Genomic DNA, 18,774 nt, shown 5'->3' with positions numbered 1-18,774 from the left:
TTTGTGTTTCCTCGTTGAGGAAGTTTATCTTTATTCGTGGTGAAGGCAGCGTGTCCGCTCCTCTCTCCCACCGGTCGCTATGATGGAGCGGTCTGGTACTGCTGCGGAGGCTCTGCTGCGACGCGCCACGACGCCTCCCCGACCGGAGGGACCTTCTGTCCCAGCTGGGGGGTCAGATTTGGCACCCCGAGCCCCATCGCCTTCAACTCTGGGTCTTGCCACTGCAGGGCCAAACCCGTTAGTGTCAAGCTGCACTGAGCCCGTCAGGGCTACCATCTTGAATGCCCGTGTGTCGTCCACCCTGTCATAACCCTGGCTCAAAGGCCATGACAAAAGAAGGGGAAAGGACGCAACGTACTAGTAAATTAAGATATTTATTAAGGTAAATCAATAATCACAAATAAGATAAGGAATGGGATGTGTAAAGTCAGTAAAATCAGTAGTATGCATGTGGATGTGTGTAAATGTGCTGTATGGTGTTGTGTGTGCAAAAGGCTCAACAAAACCAAAAGGAGTGCTGCCAGGATGAAAAGAGAGAGCCAGAAAGACTGAAGCCCCAGTCTTTTCTCTTCCTGAGGAGCACCCAACCCAGGTGCTCCAGATCTAACAATCAGCTGGCTCCACCTCGAAGAGGAAAACAGAGAGAGAGGGACTGAGACACAATATAACATAGGCCATCACAGCCTCCAGTATGAGTGCAAGTGGAGGAGATTCTGTGCCTGGTGTGCAGACAGAGTAGAGGACCCTGTGCCCTGTCCTGGAGTTCCTTCAGTCCCTCTTGGATGGTGGCCGTGCTCAGTCCACTTTAAGGGTGTATGTGGCGGCCATTTCATCGCAACATGCCCTGGTTGAGAATGCCACCGTGGGGTGCCACCGGTTGGTTTCTCTGGCTCTGAGGCTGCGCCCCCCGAGGACCCCAAGGGCCCCAGTGTGGGACTTGTCCATGGTGCTAGGTGCCCTCTCTTCTCCACCTTTTGAGCCCTTGGCCCAGGTGGACCTGAAGTGGCTTTCAATGAAGACAGCTTTTCTCCTCGCCATGACATCAGCAAAGCGAGTCGGTGAGTTACATGCCCTGTCAGTCAGCGGGTCCTGCTTGAGATGGAACCCAGATAGTTCAGGGGTTACGTGGCATTCCTGCCCAAGGTCCTGCCATGCACTCATGCTAATCGGCCTATCCAGCTTGCCCGGTTCGACCCCCAGCCTGCAGAGAGTGGGCCAAGCCCTTTGTGCCCCGTACGGGCCCTGGCTGCTTATGTTGATGCTACCGTGCCTGTGTGACGGTTGGAGCAGCTTTTTATCTGCCATGGTGGCCCCAACAGAGGTCGTGCTGTTTCTAGACAGCGCCGTCCCACTGGGTGGTGGACGCCATCGAGCTGGGGGTGGATGCCATCGAGCTGAGGGTGGACGCCATCGAGCTGGGGGTGGACGCCATCGAGCTGGGGGGTGGACGCCATCGAGCTGGGGGGTGGACGCCATCTAGCTGGGGGGTGGACGCCATCAAGCTGCGGTGTGGACGCCATCGAGCACGCCTACAGGGCCAGTGGCCGCCCCTTGCCAATGGGAGTTAGGTGCCACTCGACCAGAAGCTTCTCAGCTTCTTGGGCTGCCCTGAAGGGGGTGCCTCTGGAGGACATCTGCACCGCGACTTCGTGGACGTCGCCTGACACGCTCTCCAGATTCTACCGGATCAACGTCGCCACTCCCCAACAGTTGGGGGTGGTCCTACTCCCAGGTACTTCTGCCCCTGGTCAGTGAGGTAGGTGACCGGGATTCTTCGTGACGTTGTTGGTATTCGTCATCCAGTGCTTACAGCACCGCCTGGCGGTCATTAAGGGACGAAATAGAATGAAAGTTACGCCTCTAACTACGGTTCTATGAGTCCCGGATGAAGCCAGGCCTGCCGGTTACTCCAAATCCTTGTGCTCTCGCAAGAAGATTCTAGGAACAGATCCCACACTGACACCGGAAGATATTCCCTTCCGGGGGTCATGCAGGGGTCACGGGTGACGTGACATTGTTGTTATTTGTACTCGACATCGGAGATATCCAGTGCTTACAGCACCGCCTGGCCGTCATCCAGGATTCATAGAACCGTAGTTACAGTCCTAACTTTCGTTTTCAGGAAACAGTCGGACTTCAGATGTTGGTTAGTTTAACCATGAATCCTACTTTTCTAGCTCAACACTCACTTCCTTCTTTGTTCGGTAAACAAACCCCTGAATGACTCGCTGAGAAACAGACTTAAAAAGAAACTTTGTGTTAAATTCAAGTCTCAGAGAGAAGTGTCTAAAGTTCACTGCAGAAACTCCAAATCTTACAAGGAATATTTGTCTTATTTCTAGTTAAAATGTCTCATTTTTAGTCAAAAAATCTCATTACACTTAAAACCTGTTTTTCACCTTTTTCAAGTAAATTTTCACCTGAAATAAGTAGAAAAATCTGCCAGTGGGACAAGATTTATCTTCTCATTACAAGCAAAAAATTCTTGTTCCACTGGCAGATTTTTCTACTTGTTTTAAGTGAAAAAATTTTGACAAAAAATAGACATTTTAACTAGAAATAAGACAAATATTCTTGTTAAGATTTTGAGTTTTTTGCAGTGTTCTGAAGAAGATAGAAACTTGGAGCTTAAAAAAGTCTCAGTTACTGAAGTAAATCCAACTTGGAGGATCTGTAAAAATCTTCTGAACATCAGAATCACACACACACACACACGCACACACACACACACACACACACACACACACACACACACACACACACACACACACACACACACACACACACACACACAGGTTGTGTTGTGGTGTTTCCTCTGTGAGGAGGAAGAAGCTCCTGTTTTAATTCAAATATCAACAAAGTAACATACAGAACCCCCTGCCTTTACACCAGACAGTGATGTCAGAGAGTCATGTGACCCTTAAATGTGAAGTTAGCTGGATGTCAGAGAGTCATGTGACCCTTAAATGTGAAGTTAGCTGGATGTCAGAGAGGCATCGCAGGTCCTTCCTCCCCGCTGCATCAGACTGAACAACCAGGCTGATCTCAGTAGCTAACGGACAAGAAATAACATGTGCAATAATCATATGTGCAATATCTGTCTGTCTACCTCACACTCATCCTACCAGCTTTTTTGCACTGTTTTTTTTTCCTTTGCACTACTTTTATTTCCATCGCAGTGTATATACTGTCTATATCCTGTAATTAGGGCCCGAGCACCTACAGTGCGAAGGCCCTATTGTATCTGTAGGAATTTTTTTTTTTTTTTTTTCTTCTGACGAAAGGAGGGCCTTTTTGCCCCCCTAAACGTGCCCAAAAAGTCACCAAATTTTGCATGCAAGTCAGGCCTGGCGAAAAATTTGATATTTAATGGTTTACATTAATGGGCGTGGCAAAATGGCTCAACAGCGCCCCCCGGAAAACTTTGTGCCTCAAGCCCCACAATACGGTTTGACGTACATGCACGAAAATCGCTACACACCTGTATCAGTACACAACTTAAAGAAAAGTCTCTTGGCGACATGGCCGAAACCGAACAGGAAGTCATCCATTTTGAATTAATCGTGTCACTTTGGCGCAATTTATGCCATTCCTTCGGCAGTTAATACGGCCCGAACCGTAACGTGCCCCCAAGTGTGTTATACATCAAAACGTGCGTCTCCATCCTGCGACAACACGCATTACTTTTCTCTTTCAAAAGCGTTACCGTGGCGACGCTAGATGCCAAAAAGCGCGCCCACCCTTCATCTGGTTGGTTCAGACAGAAAAAACTTTGCGCCTCAAGCCCCAGAATACGGTGTGACGTACATGAACGAAAATCGGTACACACCTGTATCATGTCGCAACTTAAAGAAAAGTCTCTTGGCGCCATGGCCGAAACCGAACAGGAAGTCGGCCATTTTGAACATTCTGAATGAATCGCGTAATTTTGGAGCAATATGAGCCATTCCTTCGAGAATTAATACGGCCCGAACCGTAACGTGCACCCAGGTGTGTTATACATCAAAATGTGTGTCTCCATCCTCCGACACCACACATTACTTTTCTCTTTCAAAAGCGCTACCGTGGCGACGCTAGACGCCAAAAAGCGCGCCCCCCCTTCATCTGATTGGTTCAGACAGAAAAAACTTTGCGCCTCAAGCCCCATAATACGCTTTGACGTACATGAACGAAAATTGGTACACACCTGTATCATATCGCAACTAAAAGAAAAGTCTCTTGGCGCCATGGCCGAAACCGAACAGGAAGTCGCCCATTTTGAACATTCTGAATTAATCGCCTAATTTTGGAGCAATATATGCCATTCATTTGAGAATTAATACGGCCCGAACCGTATCGTGAACCCAGATGTGTTATACATCAAAATGTGCGTCTCCATCCTGCGACTACACGCATTACTTTTCTCTTTCAAAAGTGTTACCGTGGCGACGCTAGACGCCAACAAGTGCACCCACCCTTCATGTGATTGGTCCATATTTGATAGTTCCCCAAAAGGCACCAAATTTGGCATGCAAGCCAGACTTGGCGATAAATTTGATATTTCATGGTTTGCATTAATGGGCGTGGCCTAACGGCTCAACAGCGCCCCCTAGAATACTTTTCTCTGCAATAACTTTTGAATGGTTTGACATAAAGAGTCGTGGGTGGTGTCATGGGACTCTGTAATGAGTCCTTAAGCTTCGTTGGCCTTAATTAGCCCCGCCCCTTCTTCTGATTGGTTGTCCCGATTTTCTGCTATAACTTTTGAATGGTTTGACATAAAGAGTCGTGGGTGGTGTCATGGGACTCTGTAATGAGTCCTTAAGCTTCGTTGGCCTTAATTAGCCCCGCCCCTTCTTCTGATTGGTTGTCCCGATTTTCTGCTATAACTTTGGAATGGTTTGACATAGAGAGTCGTGGGTGGTGTCATCAGATTATTTATGGAGTCCTTGACCTTCATTGGCCTGAATTAGCCCCGCCCCTTCTTCTGATTGGTTGTCCATATTTTCTGACTATAACTTTTGAATGGTTTGACATACAGAGTCGTGGGTGGTGGTAATAATATAAAATAGTAGTGTTTTACTAATATTTATACCTTACAAATATTTAAAAAATTAGGAAAAAACTGCTCCAGACCCATGTACATTTCATCGCTAGGTTGGTCTGTGATAAAGGAGTAAGTCAAATGGAAATGAACAGCTGAGTTATAGCTCACCCAGGGCATTGCGGACTTTAGTTCCAGAGATCATGAGTTCAAGCCCAGATGGAGCAGAAATTTTTGTCAGCAATTTTTGTGTTTTTTTACATCAAAATATGCGTCTCGGTCCTGTGACGACGCACATTACTTTTCTCTTTCAAAAGTGTTACCGTGGCGACGCTAGACGCGAAAAAGCGCTCGTCCCCTTCATCTGATTGGTCCATATTTGATAGTTCTCCAAAAGTCACCAAATTTTGCATGCAAGCCAGGCCTGGTGATACATTTGATATTTCATGTTTTGCATTAATGGGCGTGGCCTAACGGCTCAACAGCGCCCCCTAGAATACTTTTCTCTGCCATAACTTTTGAATGGTTTGACATAAAGAGTCGTGGGTGGTGTCATGGGACTCGGTATTGAGTCCTTGACCATAATTGGTGAAAATTAGCCCCGCCCCTTCTTCTGATTGGTTGTCCCTATTTCCTGCTATAACTTTGGAATGGTTTGACATAGAGAGTCGTGGGTGGTGTCATTTCTGATATGCTTATGGGGGGGCGGTGGACGTGAGTGCGAGGGCCTGTTCATCGCTGCTTGCAGCTTTAATTATATATATTCTTTTTACTTTTTACTTTTTTGCCCCATTCCCTGCATGTGTGTGTTAAGTGTACTGCTGCTGACATGTGAAAGAGTAATAAAGGATTATCTTATCTTATCTTATCTGCTTCCTCAAAAGTGTCCCAACAACCTCCAGAGTTTCTTTTCCTGTGTTTGATTAAACTTGGTAAAGGTATGTCTGAACAACAGTCCTCAAGGACACATTTATCTGACCCCAAACTATTTACTTTTTTTTTTTTAAATACTTTTATCACGATTTTTTTCCCCATTGTATCCCCCGTGCTCCTAGCTGAGTCAGTGCTGGGCGTTGCTCCCTCTCCCAACCCCAGGAGTTCCTGCTCTGAGCTCAGGTTTCCTCCTGACTTGAGGATGAGCAGCTTCTTTCCACCAGACAGGGTGGGGTTTCTCCGGCCGGACGTAGCGCGTGGAAGGATCACGTTATTCCGGCCAGATCCCCCCATGTGTTTCCCGGGGTGGCCAGAGGGGGCAGTAGAGCCGGGACTGCTGCATGTTTTTGTGAGGGAAGCTCACATTAGCTACCAAGGGAACACGGGGAGAACATGCAAACTCTGCTGGAGCTGGAGTCATTGGGGAACTAACACACACTCAGCGCCCACAGCGTCCCCGGCAGGAATTGAACCCAGTACCTTCTTGCTGTGAGACGCTGCACTACCAGCTGCACCACCGTGTCCCCGAACTATTTAGTTCTTTAGTTTCAGTCTCAGACACTTTAACAGCAGCAGAAAAAGAAGAACAAACACTCACCTGGTTCCTCTGCTGCTCCGTCCACGTCCACATGGACTCTGAACTCTGAACTTTGAATCTGTCAGGTGTTTTTCACCTGCAGAGCTGCTGCTGCTGCTGCTGCTGCTGCTGCTGCTGCTGCTGCTGCTGCTCCTCCTCTTCCTCCTCCTCCCCCTCCTCCTCTTCCTCCTCTTCCTCCTCCTCCTCCTCCTCCTCCCTGTATTTACAGGAAATCACATGACCACTGATGAGAGAGTTTTACAGTCTGACTCAGACACTTTATCAGCAGCAGCAGAAGAACTTGACACACGTGGAGACGACGTCACGGAGCAGATAAAACAGGGTCGACAACGACGGCTGGTGATTTTCATAGAACCTGCATCAGTTGTAAAAGAGCCACGTTTTGGATTCTGGGAGAAAGAACAAGACCAGAATCATCAGGAAAGAAGCAGATGGAGCTTAAATGGTTGGTTTTGCTGCTTGCAGATGTTCAGATGTTCTCCAGAGCAGAGACGGCTGCAGGAGACGGCAGAGCCAGGACTGTTCAGCTGAGCAGCCGGTATATTCCATGTGGTGACATGCACATCTGCTGAGGTGACCGGCACATCTATGGTTGGCTCTTTAGTCAGCTTTTAGTGTCTCTGTATAGCAAGCCCTCAGGAGATCTCAAGCAAATCGATTACTGTGCCAATGTCGGCTTCTGGGACTTCAAGTTCAGCTAATTTCTCATTCAGTTTGAATTACTGATGCCAAGTACTTCTTGTAAATCGTAAACAATTATCTATACATGTGATTGCTCATCTCTTACATCACTGGGGGAATGAAGGTTCATGTCAGACTTGGCACTACAGAAGTGAACATCAGCGGCGGCTAGCACCAGCGGCAGCTCCACCAGCGGCGGCTAGCAGCAGCGGCAGCTCCACCAGCGGCGGCTAGCAGCAGCGGCAGCTCCACCAGCGGCGGCTAGCACCAGCGGCAACTCCACCAGCGGCGGCTAGCAGCAGCGGCAGCTCCACCAGCGGCGGCTAGCACCAGCGGCAGCTCCACCAGCGGCGGCTAGCACCAGCGGCGGCTACCTGAGACCCACTCCACCCACTGCTCTGCAGCCTGAGGACTACCCAGCCCAGCGAGTTGTGAAATGCCGAGTAAAAACAGTGACAAAGTAGACTCAGATAAGCCTCTATCTGAAAAACTTAGGCCTCGTAGGCCTGTAATAGAAAGTGCAGGTATTGCTACTTTGGAAGTAGATGCAGCAATATTTGAATCAATTAATGCCAGATTAAGCAAACTGGATATTCTTGAGTCCTTACAAATGGAGATCCGTGACCTGAAGCTCAGCTTGGAGTTCAGCCAAAATCAGATTGAAGATTTAAGAAAGGAAAATGTCACTCTCAAAGAAGCAGTGAATAAGGTAAAACAATCTTCCAGCTCTCTCATGCAGGATAACAAGCGCATGAAAGAAACATTGCTGGACATTCAGTGCAGAAATATGAGAGACAATCTAATTGTTGCTGGCATTCATGAGGACAATGCTGACCCTGAAACAACGGTGAGAGAATTCATGTCCAAACACCTCAAATTTTCTCCTGAAGTTGTTAAAGACATCGCATTTTCCAGAGTTCACAGACTGGGCAAACCAAGTGAGGGTAAGAACCGGCCAATTTTAGCTCGTTTTGAACACTCCAAGCAGAAAGAAATGGTGAAGAGTCATGGAAGGGAACTGAGGGGAACCTCATTCTGGCTGAATGACCATTTCCCTGCAGAGATTAATGCCAGGAGAAAAGTTTTGCTATCTATCATGAAGGAAAAGAGGGCTCAAAAATGTAAAGTGGCACTGACTGTTGACAAGCTTTACATCAATGGTCAGCTGTTCCGGGACTCAAAAGTAACTCCCTGGCTCTTTTAGCATGTTTTTTTCTTATGTTTTTACCGTATGTTCTTACTGTGAGTTTATATGACTCATTCTATTACTAACATTCCCTGCACTAAACTAGGTCTTGAGAAGGGGCTAGCCTTAGCTCATGTTAATATATGCAGCTTGCGCAATAAGGTTGAAGAAATAGAAGGTATTGTTAGGAGTAATTGTATTAATATTCTTGCCATCTCTGAAACACATCTTGATGATTTTTTGACTGACTCAGATGTAAATGTTGAGGGGTTCTCTATTTTTAGAAAAGACAGAAATCAGTTTGGAGGAGGTGTGGCCATTTATGTACAGAATACTTTTCCTGCCAAAGCACGTTATGATTTAATGAGAGATCATATTGAAGCTCTTTGTGTACAAGTTCACGTCCCTCATCTTAAACCTATCTTGGTATGCTGTTTCTACCGTCCTCCTAATGCTGATGCTCTATATCTTAATGATTTGTGTGATATGTTTGATAGATTATCTGATATGAGTAATGAAATCTATTTATTAGGTGATATGAACATTGATTGGATGGGTCGGCCTGGTACAAACAAGAATAAGGTACTTTCTATTTTGAATGCTTGTAATCTGTATCAGATTGTCACTCAGCCCACCAGAAATAGTATAGATGGTGATGGTATCATTTTGAACACATGTATTGATCACATCTATACTAATGTTCCTGATCTATGTTCTAAAGTTGTCTGTGTGCCAATTGGTTTTAGTGACCATAATATAATTGCTGTTACCAGAAAGACAAAACTCCAGAAAATCAGAGCAAATGTTATTTATACTCGTTCATACAATAAATTTAATAATGATTGCTTTATCAAAGATATATCAAGTATAAATTGGAGTGATGTATGTATTGAGGATGATCCCGAGGCTGCCCTCAGTTTATTTATGTCCAAGTACATGAAGATTGTAGACATGCATGCTCCTCTAAAAAAGTTTGCAGTCAAGCATAAAAGAGCCCCATGGATTGATAACACTTTAGTGAATTTAATGACAGAGAGAGACACTGCTAAAAAGGTTGCTATAAGATCTGGATTAATTGAGGATAGACATAAGTATTGCTCTTTGCGTAATCAAGTCACAAAATTAAATAAAATGAAAAAGAAGGATTACTATAAACAGAGATTAAATAATGCTAAACATGATGGTAAAAATCTCTGGAGTGTTTTTAATGAAATGATGGGTCGGAAAAAGAATGTTTGTCCTCCCTTTGTTGAATCAAACGGTTTTGCTCTCACTAAACCGAATGATATTGCTGAGCACTTTAATAATTTTTTTATAAAAAAAGTATCTCAACTTAGAGAAAATATGAATACTTCTGACAACCAGAAATCAAATGACTTAATCACTAACATTATAATGAATGACAAAGTATGCACTTTTGAGTTTCATCAGGTGGAAGTCAAAGAGGTAGAAAGGCTTCTCTGTGCTCTCCCTGACAGTAAACTTGCCGGTGTAGATAATCTGGATAGTAAATTGTTAATGATCACTGCCAGTTGTATTGCATCTCCAGTGACTTATATCATTAACAGATGTTTATGTGTATGCAAAACTCCTATGTTGTGGAAGACAGCTAAAGTTGTCCCTATACCCAAAGATAAGAAATCTGTTTTTAATGAGAGCAACTCCAGACCGATTAGCATTATTCCTGTGCTGAGCAAAATCATGGAAAAGGTTGTATATATGCAGATTCATGATTATTTCTTTACGAATAATTTGATAACTATGTCTCAGCATGCCTATAGAACTAGCCATTCCACGTCTACTGCTTTGATAAAAATGACTGATGACTGGTTTAGAGCTATTGACAATTCCTTGATGGTGGGGGCTGTGTTGTTAGATTTAACTGCTGCCTTTGATTTGCTCGATCACTCTCTCTTGGTAAAGAAACTTGAATGTTATGGTTTTGGACCACTGGCATTAATGTGGATCCATAATTATTTGTCTTCTCGATCACAACAGGTGCATTTGAATGGTGGCATATCGAACAGTAGGGATCTAGAGTGTGGTGTGCCTCAGGGCAGCTGCCTCGGACCGTTACTGTTCACTGTGTTTATTAATGATCTAGCTTGGGCTACTGAAAGTGCAAAAGTTGTGTTTTATGCGGATGATTCTACTTTGTATTATGCTGCGCCCTCATGCAGCGAATTAAATTATGTTCTTAATAAGGAACTGCAAGTTCTACATGATTGGATTTCTTGTAATAAGTTAGTCCTCAATATCCCTAAAACAAAAAGCATTTTATTAGGTTCAAGACACAAGTTATCTTGTATCCCAAAGCTAGATTTAAAATTAAATAATGTGACTGTTGAACAAGTGGAGAGTGTCAAACTTCTGGGTGTTATTTTGGATTCCAGACTTTCTTTTAGCAATCATATTAGTCAAATCATCTTAAAGATGGGAAGAGCTGTTGGTATCTCTAGGAAATGTGCTTCCTTTGTTGCTCGACCCCTCTTGTGTCAGATTGTGCAGAGCTTAGTTTTATGTCACCTTGAGTATTGTTCTGTGGTCTGGGGATCTGCTGCTAAAGGTGAGCTCAGAAAGCTGCAGATTGCCCAAAATAAGGCTGCATGCCTGGTATTGGGTTGCTCTACAAGATCAAATATTAACCGCATGCATGATTCTCTCTCATGGTTGACAGTAGTAAACAGGTTAGCTTTAAACACAGCTGTAATGTTTAAGTCTGTCTTGATAAGTAAAACTCCTGACTTTTTATTTAAACATATTGTTTTTAGACATACTGTGCATGACCATGACACTAGAGGGTCCAGCAAAGGTCAGCTGGAGCTGCCTCACCCAAGAACAAATGCCTTATCACGATCTTTTACCTATAGAGCAATAACCCTATGGAATAATCTGCCACACTATCTCTGTTTTATAGAAAGTAAACAAGTATTTAAAAAGAAACTTAAATCTTATTTTAGATTTTAGATTTTAGATTTTAGATTATAATGTTGACTTGGCTGTATGTCGAATGGTTCCGTTGTGTGTTTTAGTGCAAATGAATTTTAGGTTCATATAATTAAATGTTTGTCTTAATAGATATTTTATAATTGTAAATTTTATCATTCGTAAATGTATGATATATTGTGGATGGTGTGATTGACTGTTTTATATTCTTGTTGTTGTTCTTTGTGGACCCCAGGAAGACTAGTTGGTTACTACGGTACCAGCTAATGGGGATTCCTAATAAACTAAACTAAACTAAACATCTGCTGAGGTGACCAGCACATCTGTTGAGGTGACCGGCACATCTGCTGAGGTGACCGGCACATCTGCAGAGGTGACCAGCACATCTGTTGAGGTGACCAGCACATCTGCTGAGGTGACCAGCACATCTGCTGATGCTGGACCTCATTTGAACTCTGACCCCCCATAGAAAATCCAGGGAGCAGCTGCTTCAGAAGTCACTGCGTCAGTAAAAAGAGTCCACCGGTGTGGAATGTGTCAGTATAAATACAGCTGCTGTGTGAAGCCTCAGAGTCTGTTAGAGAACACTAGTGAACTCCTGCAGTCATGGAAACCCAGCAACACCAGACAGGTCAGGGAGGAGGGTGTGGAGAAGTTTGGAGCAGCGTTAGAGGAGAAAAGAATCTCCTGGAGCTGCTGAATCATCACCTGAAAACAGAGAGTACGGGACGAGCACAAACCCACCAAGACACGACCGTCCACCTCAACTGGCAGGAGAACAGCAGTTAGAGAAGCACCCAAGAGGCTCATGGTCCTTTGGAGGAGCTGCAGAGATCCACAGCTCAGGGGGGACGAGCTGTCCACAGGACAACTATTAGTCATGTCCACAATCTGGCCTTCATGGAAGAGTGGCAGGAAGAAAACCAGAAGAATCTGGTTGCAGAAAACCTTCTGCAGAAGACGTGATCCTGGGGTGGAGGTCCCTCCACCGTCCAGCAGGACAACCACCCCCAACAAACAACCAGCTCCAAAGGCAGAGTCAACACGTGTTCATGTGTCAGACCGGCCAGTCAGAGTCCAGACATAAAGGAGGACTCACTCAGGGACACGTTGTCTTTGCAGCGTGCATTACTTTCCAGCGCTCAGTACCGGCTCTTTTCCAGTCTTCCCAGGACTGTTACTGCTTCCAGCTGAAAATCCTCCCTGGATAATTCAGACAAGACACTTTTCTAAAACTCCATCTTCGTTGTTCTGCACTCGGGTTCTACAATCCACCGGGGACAGAAACTGTGATTGCAGCTGGAAACTTCCTTCAAGTTTAGTCTCCACAGGACTGGAGACAACTTTCCTGGACGTGGACACGAGAGGACGACTGAGGACAAACGGAGGAGACGACGATACGGATGGAAACCAAAGAACCCAGAACTGTGGAGGCCCAGAAGGGACGAAGATGAAATAAATACATGAATAATCAATTAAATGTGAGTTCATATAATTATAAAACATATACATTTAATTCAGTCTGTATTTCATTGTTTCATGGATCCTGTCTTGAAGAGCATCATGAAATCATTTCAACCGTCACGACAGTTCGTCCACAGACACAAACATCTGGTTATTTTCTGCAGCAAGTCCAGACAAATGGATCCCAGATAACGGATGGATGCAGAGCCAGAAGACAAACTCATTCAGGAGCGTTTAGGGTTTTTGGACAATGTGAAAGACGACTCACGTCTTCATGTAGCTCCAGCACACGCATGAACAAACTTCCTGAGTTGGTAAGGTGAGTGAAGGACAGGAGAAACGTCACAAACATGTCCAGAGCTGCTGAGAGAAGCTGTGAATGTGACTTGAGAAGCTTTGAGGAGAATCCTCCAACCCCAGCAGCTCCTGCAACATTTGCACTTTTATCCTGCACAAACATCTCAGATGGAAACCTGCCTGAATTCACCACATGTTCCTGTACGTCTGTGTAGGTGACAAATACATCTGTAAACTTTATTTATGTTATCTTTGTTGGTGCCACGGAAAATAGTGGTGAGAGGTCGTGGGCATTTCACAGATTTTTGTGAGATCAGGTTGGGCTGTCACCTTCGCTCCCCTCTTTAATTCCGTGTATTCATATATTTTCTCTATGGCTTCGACCTTCCAGATCTTCACATTTCTTTTTTATTTCTCTTTGAGTTTGCAGCAGGTAGATCATCACCTTTGTCAGACGCGTATCTTTGTCCTCCATTTCCGTGATTCGGGTTTCAGCTTCGTCCAGCCTCTATTCCACTTTACTCAAATCCATTCTGATTTCTTTCATTTCTTCCCTCAACTCCACGAAATGTTTCCCGGTTTCGGTTCGGAAATGTTGGATTTCTTTTTGAGACACAGGCCAACACACGGCCAAAGTTCCGGTGGCCGTCCTCGGCCGTCGGTCTCGGGGCGCCTCAGGCGGGATATGGGGAGCCGGCTTCGGGGGACAGATGATCCCTGGAGTTGGCTTGGGGGGAACCCGGGTCCTCGGCGCTGGCTGAGGGGGAACCCGGGTCCTTGGAGCTGCCAGAGGGGGAACCCGGGTCCTTGGAGCTGCCTGAGGGGGGTCCGGGACCATCACCGGAACAGAGGCTGATGCGTCCGGGACCACCGCCGGAACAGGAGCAAGCTGGGGCTGGTGCCGACGCCGTCGTCGTCTCCCCTGAGCCTGAAGGTTCCTGGGCCCACCCAGAGTCAGGCGTGTTCCCCGGAAGGGGGACTCCTCCTCCTCGACCCAGCGCATGTTCTTTGCCGATTCCCGGCAGAAGAACTCAAGCAGCGTGATGAGCTCTCCCGCTGGGTCCATCTGGTCGGTCCGTTCTGTCACAATGTGTGTTGGTTGAGGACCCAAATGCAGGAGAGCAGGAGACAGGAGTTGCAAAAGCAGGATTTATTAAACAAAAACCAAAAGCGCTGCAGAGCAGGGTTGACCAAAATCACGAGAACAAAACTCCAAGAGCATGACAGGACACACGGAGGGTGGAAACAGTACGGACCGACAGGGAGCAGGGAAAGACAAGACCAGATATACACAGGGGATAACGAGACACAGGTGACGACAATCAGGGCAGATGGAAACACGAGGGACAGAACTGAAACTCAAACTGGGGGAAATTTCTAAACCCTGACAGATTCAGACTAACAATGGCAATCGACATCCCAAAACCAAACCAGACATTCCCCTAAACCGACTGATCAGACTTGCTGATACCTTTAACAGAACCATCCAGATTTCTGCTGCCTTCATTACCCAGTCGGCTACAACGTCTGTAATAATTCTGGCACGATTTAACACCAATTATGAGTAACAGTAACGACGGTAAAGAAGCAGGATGTGGAGCAGGAATAAAACAAAGACTAAGAGGAAAGACGTCTGGACAGTTTTAGTGCTCAATTATCAGGAAAAGTGTTACATGATGTAACACTTTGATGTAACTTACATCAATTCTTGACTTCAGGACTAAATGAAAGGATTTTATTACAAAGTTCATGTTCAGTGTCTAATATTGGTTCATCTCGGCCAGTTCTATGAGCTGTTTCACTTTATACTTTCAACTTTATAAATTCATTGAGTTTAATTCAGTTGTTTTATGAGGAAGATATTTAAGTTGAAAGAGTGATTAAAACCATGTTGGAGGTTATAAGTAAACCACAGGTCTTCATATTTCTGTCAAGTTCATTCATTACAGGCAGAAATAAATACATTCAGGTCAATTCACCAACTAATATCGTTCTTTTTTAATGTTCTATGTTGTGGTTTTGGGCTGCTTGTGTCGGGCTGGTTTTCAGAGTCTCGGTCACGGCTCAGACAGGACAGAGAACCCAAAAGCACAACACCAGGCAGAATCAGAGTCCGTGAGGCTTTAATACTGGTCAAAGACAGGCAGGGGTCAAACCGGGCAGACAGGCAGATCAGGCAAACAAGTCCAAAGGGGCAGGCAAAAATCCAAAACCGGGAGTCATGCAGGGTTACAGGCAGGCAGGCAGGAACAGGACAGAAATCAGGAACGCTGGAAAGCGAGGCAAAAACACACGACAATCTGGCAAACAAGAAGGTGGAAATGGGCCGGTATATGAGGGGAACTGCTGATGAGGGAAACCAGGTGTGGAGCTGGGTGGGGAAGCACAGGTGAAGGGAATGAGTGGATTGAGCTGATTAGGGTGGCAGGATCTGGAAAGACAGGGGAGTGAGTTAAAGTAAAAAACTACACTGGGAAACCATGACAGTCTCGGTCGCTGCTTTTCCTCGTCAGACCTGTCAAACCTGTTTGTGTCGCAGATACTTTAGTCGAGTTTACTTTTACTTCCTCCTGGACGGGTTTCTGGGTGTGGTGCTCTGCGTGAAGGCGATCGGAGCAGTTTTTAAACTCCAGCAGCTCCGTTTGTGGACAAAAGTGCAGATAATTCCCGTTAACGGAGTCCCAGCTGGAACTGAAGGAGAAGGAGCCGACGGTTCGACGCGTCCAGATGTTGGAGCGGAGTCGGTGAACGAGCAGCAGTTCAGGTAGATGATGGTCGTGTTTACACATTCATATTTCAATATTTGTACAGTAAAATTGTTTGAAATTCACTGTGCCTGTAGTGATTCTAGTTGTGAAGAGGGCTGTATGAGGCATTGGGTGAAATTATGGGAGAATTCATTTTTATAGTCTCTGCAACTCAGAACCTGAAGTGAAAAAGAAGACTGGCCTTTTTAGAAAAGTAAGGTGTTTGAAGTTTAGATGTTAAAAAGAAAAGTGTTTGTGGCAGGGTGGAGGAGCTGCAGCCACTCAGGCTGACGGGACACAGGTGTGGCCCGTCAACCTCTCCACCCTGCCAGCCTTGATAAGGCGGGGCTGGACAGCAGCAAGGGGTCGGATGGAGAAACTGCTGCTGGAGCTGCTGCTGAGGAGCTGTGAAGGTGCTTGGGCACGTATGAGGGTTCAGGTGGTCTAATAAAAGGGTCTGCAAAAAACTCCGTGTCCTCCTCTTTCCTGTCGGTCGGGCCCCGTAGCACTAGCCCTGCTACAGTGTTTAATCCTTTCCTTTTACAGTAAGAGTGTGTAAATATTACGGTGGAAGTTTGGGTATATGAAAAAAATATCTGCATTATCTCAAACTCAGAACTTCATATATTTCTGTTTCTGAGCCGCGTTCATTCGTTCAAAGGCTGAAATAGGAGCGCACATGAAATTTAGGAGCGGCTGATTTGACCACGTAAATACGAATGACGGCTGGCTGGACTGCAGTCAGTCAGCAGGACCAGGTGCCTCATTTATAAAAGAGTGTGTAGGATTCATACTAAAAGTTCACGTAAACCCAAAAGCCGAAAATGGCGGGCGCAAAAAAAATCTGGATTTCTAAAACTGTGTGCACGCACACTGGCACGCAATGTTCGCTTTAAAAATCACAGTCCAGCTGGAAGGTTGCGCAGGTGAATAAATCACGCTTCCACACATATAAAAAGATAGATAGATAGATAGAACTTTATTCATCCCCGAAGGGAAATTCAACTGTCCAGCAGCTCATCAATACATAAAAAACAAACACACTTCAGACAATAAAAGCACATTAATATTAAAATAAACATGAAATATAAGGTTTAAAAATAGCATATAAAGTGCACACTAAAATATAGTCCAGTTGTGGCAGAGGTGAGTGTGTGTGACAGAGTTCAGGAGGAGTTAAACAGTCTTATTGCTGTAGGGACGAAGGATCTCCTGAACCTCTCCGTTCTGCAGCGCAGTGAGAGGAGCGACCGCTGACGCTGCATCTGAAAATATCCCGTCAGATCACGCTTCCACATAGATCACGCTTCCACATAGACATCAACATTTATCTATGTGGAAGCGTGATCTGACGGGTTTTTTTCTTCCGCCGAAGCGTCGTACACATAGATCTATGTGAAGCACTTTCTGACTTCCTGCTGTTAAATCGTCTATTTGCATGAAAAAGCCTTTGAAAAAAAAGAAACTGAGATAAAAGAAACGGGGATGGTACGGTAGTATTTTCTGCCGAGGTAGGACACCTCGGCAGAACACCGGCTTGGGTGTACATGGATCTATAAGTCTGATATGTGATGACATTAAGGGCCTGATCTACTAAAGGTTTGCGTGCTGTTATGACCACCTGGCTCACGGTAGATCACAACAAGTAGGGAGACCACACAGGTAAACCATTTCATGTATTTATTAAAAATAAGGCCCTAAGGTACAAGGTAACTAAAGATAATAACGTGCAAAGTAACAAGAAACAACTAAGGGAAAAATGGTTGGCCGTTGTTGTCACAGGCAGGGAGGGAGAGAGCGACTGGCGGCCCTGGAACCCTCTCCTTAAATACCCTCCCAGGCAATCAGACCAAATCCTGTGCACCTGGATTGGACCTGACCTGAAAGGCAAAAATGAGGAAAGCACCAAGGGACCAGGGAAACAGCGCCTCCCCCACCACACAGGAGGAGGACAGCTATTCCCAATACAGAGATACATAACACCCCCCCCCTTAAAACAGAGGCCCCACACCATGGCCTCTGTAAATAAGGCTTTCAGTACTGCCAACACCAACAATAAAACATGACCCACTATTACCATTTACCAGTACTGGTGGTAACTAGTTTGACTATGTACACATAGAACTCATGGTCAATTGGGGGTCGGACTCCACCCTGCTGGTTCACCCCTACACACCTCCACCCACCACTGCCCAGCTACCCGCAACTCCTGGTACCGGGAGAGCATCTTTAAGGAGGAAAGACAAGGTTAGATGGGATATTGTGAAGAGCAACTGAAAGGGGAGGAACCGGCTCACTCCAACCCCTCGGGCGCACGTGACAACGCATCTGCTATTACGTTGTCCACACCACGTATGTGCCGGATGCTCAGGTTGTAAGGCTGTAGAAAAAGCGTCCACCTCATCAGCCGCTGGCTCGGACTCTGCAAAGAGTGAAGGAAGGTTAGGGGATTGTGGTCTTGTTGTTGCGTATGATCGTCGTCTAAAACATCATCCAATGGTCTGCACACCAGATGAAATAAAGGTAGTCCAACATAGACTGGTGTATGATCATCCAAGAACATCAAGAACCTGAACTGGTTCCTTCTGCTGGGCAGTTCAGACAAAATACCAGGTCGGAACCTGAACTTGTTATTTTGGCACCGGACGACAATGCGGGCACCGACGTACAGCTGCTCCACCTTGGGCCTGGTGTCGTAGGCAATGTGGTGTCCAGATACAACATACCTCCCCTTTTCTTCCAAACTAACTTTGTACTTTACTTTCAACAAGTCCGGGGCACACAAAGTCCGGGACACACAAAGTCCGGGACACACAAAGTCCGGGACACACAAAGTCCGGGACAACCAAAAGTCCGGGACAACCAAAAGTCCGGGACAACCAAAAGTCCGGGACAACCA

General features: G+C 45.7%; 2 protein-coding genes across 5 annotated transcripts in view; one reads left to right on the top strand and one right to left on the bottom strand.

Moving 5' to 3' along the window:
- Positions 1-6,676, bottom strand: part of LOC133418402 (NLR family CARD domain-containing protein 3-like) — a 23,593-nt gene extending 16,917 nt beyond the window's left edge. The window contains exon 1 of one of the 2 annotated variants that reach the window (XM_061707061.1): positions 6,555-6,676. The gene's annotated coding sequence lies outside the window, so the exon portion shown is untranslated. The remainder of the gene's footprint in view (positions 1-6,554) is intronic. The other variant, XM_061707071.1, reaches the window with a different exon arrangement.
- Positions 1-18,774, top strand: part of LOC133418372 (NLR family CARD domain-containing protein 3-like) — a 170,944-nt gene that overhangs the window by 120,370 nt on the left and 31,800 nt on the right. For 2 of the 3 annotated variants that reach the window (XM_061707015.1, XM_061706995.1), the window contains exon 1: positions 15,724-15,892. The exons of the other annotated variant lie outside the window; for it this stretch is intronic. The gene's annotated coding sequence lies outside the window, so the exon portion shown is untranslated. Of the gene's footprint in view, positions 1-15,723; positions 15,893-18,774 lie in introns of those variants that run through there. 3 annotated transcript variants of the gene reach the window in all.

The sequence above is a fragment of the Cololabis saira genome, chromosome 2 (genome assembly GCF_033807715.1).
Source record: "Cololabis saira isolate AMF1-May2022 chromosome 2, fColSai1.1, whole genome shotgun sequence".
NCBI lineage: Eukaryota > Metazoa > Chordata > Actinopteri > Beloniformes > Belonidae > Cololabis > Cololabis saira.
Note: the sequence above shows the minus strand (reverse complement) of the source record. Positions and strands in the feature narration are given on the sequence as shown.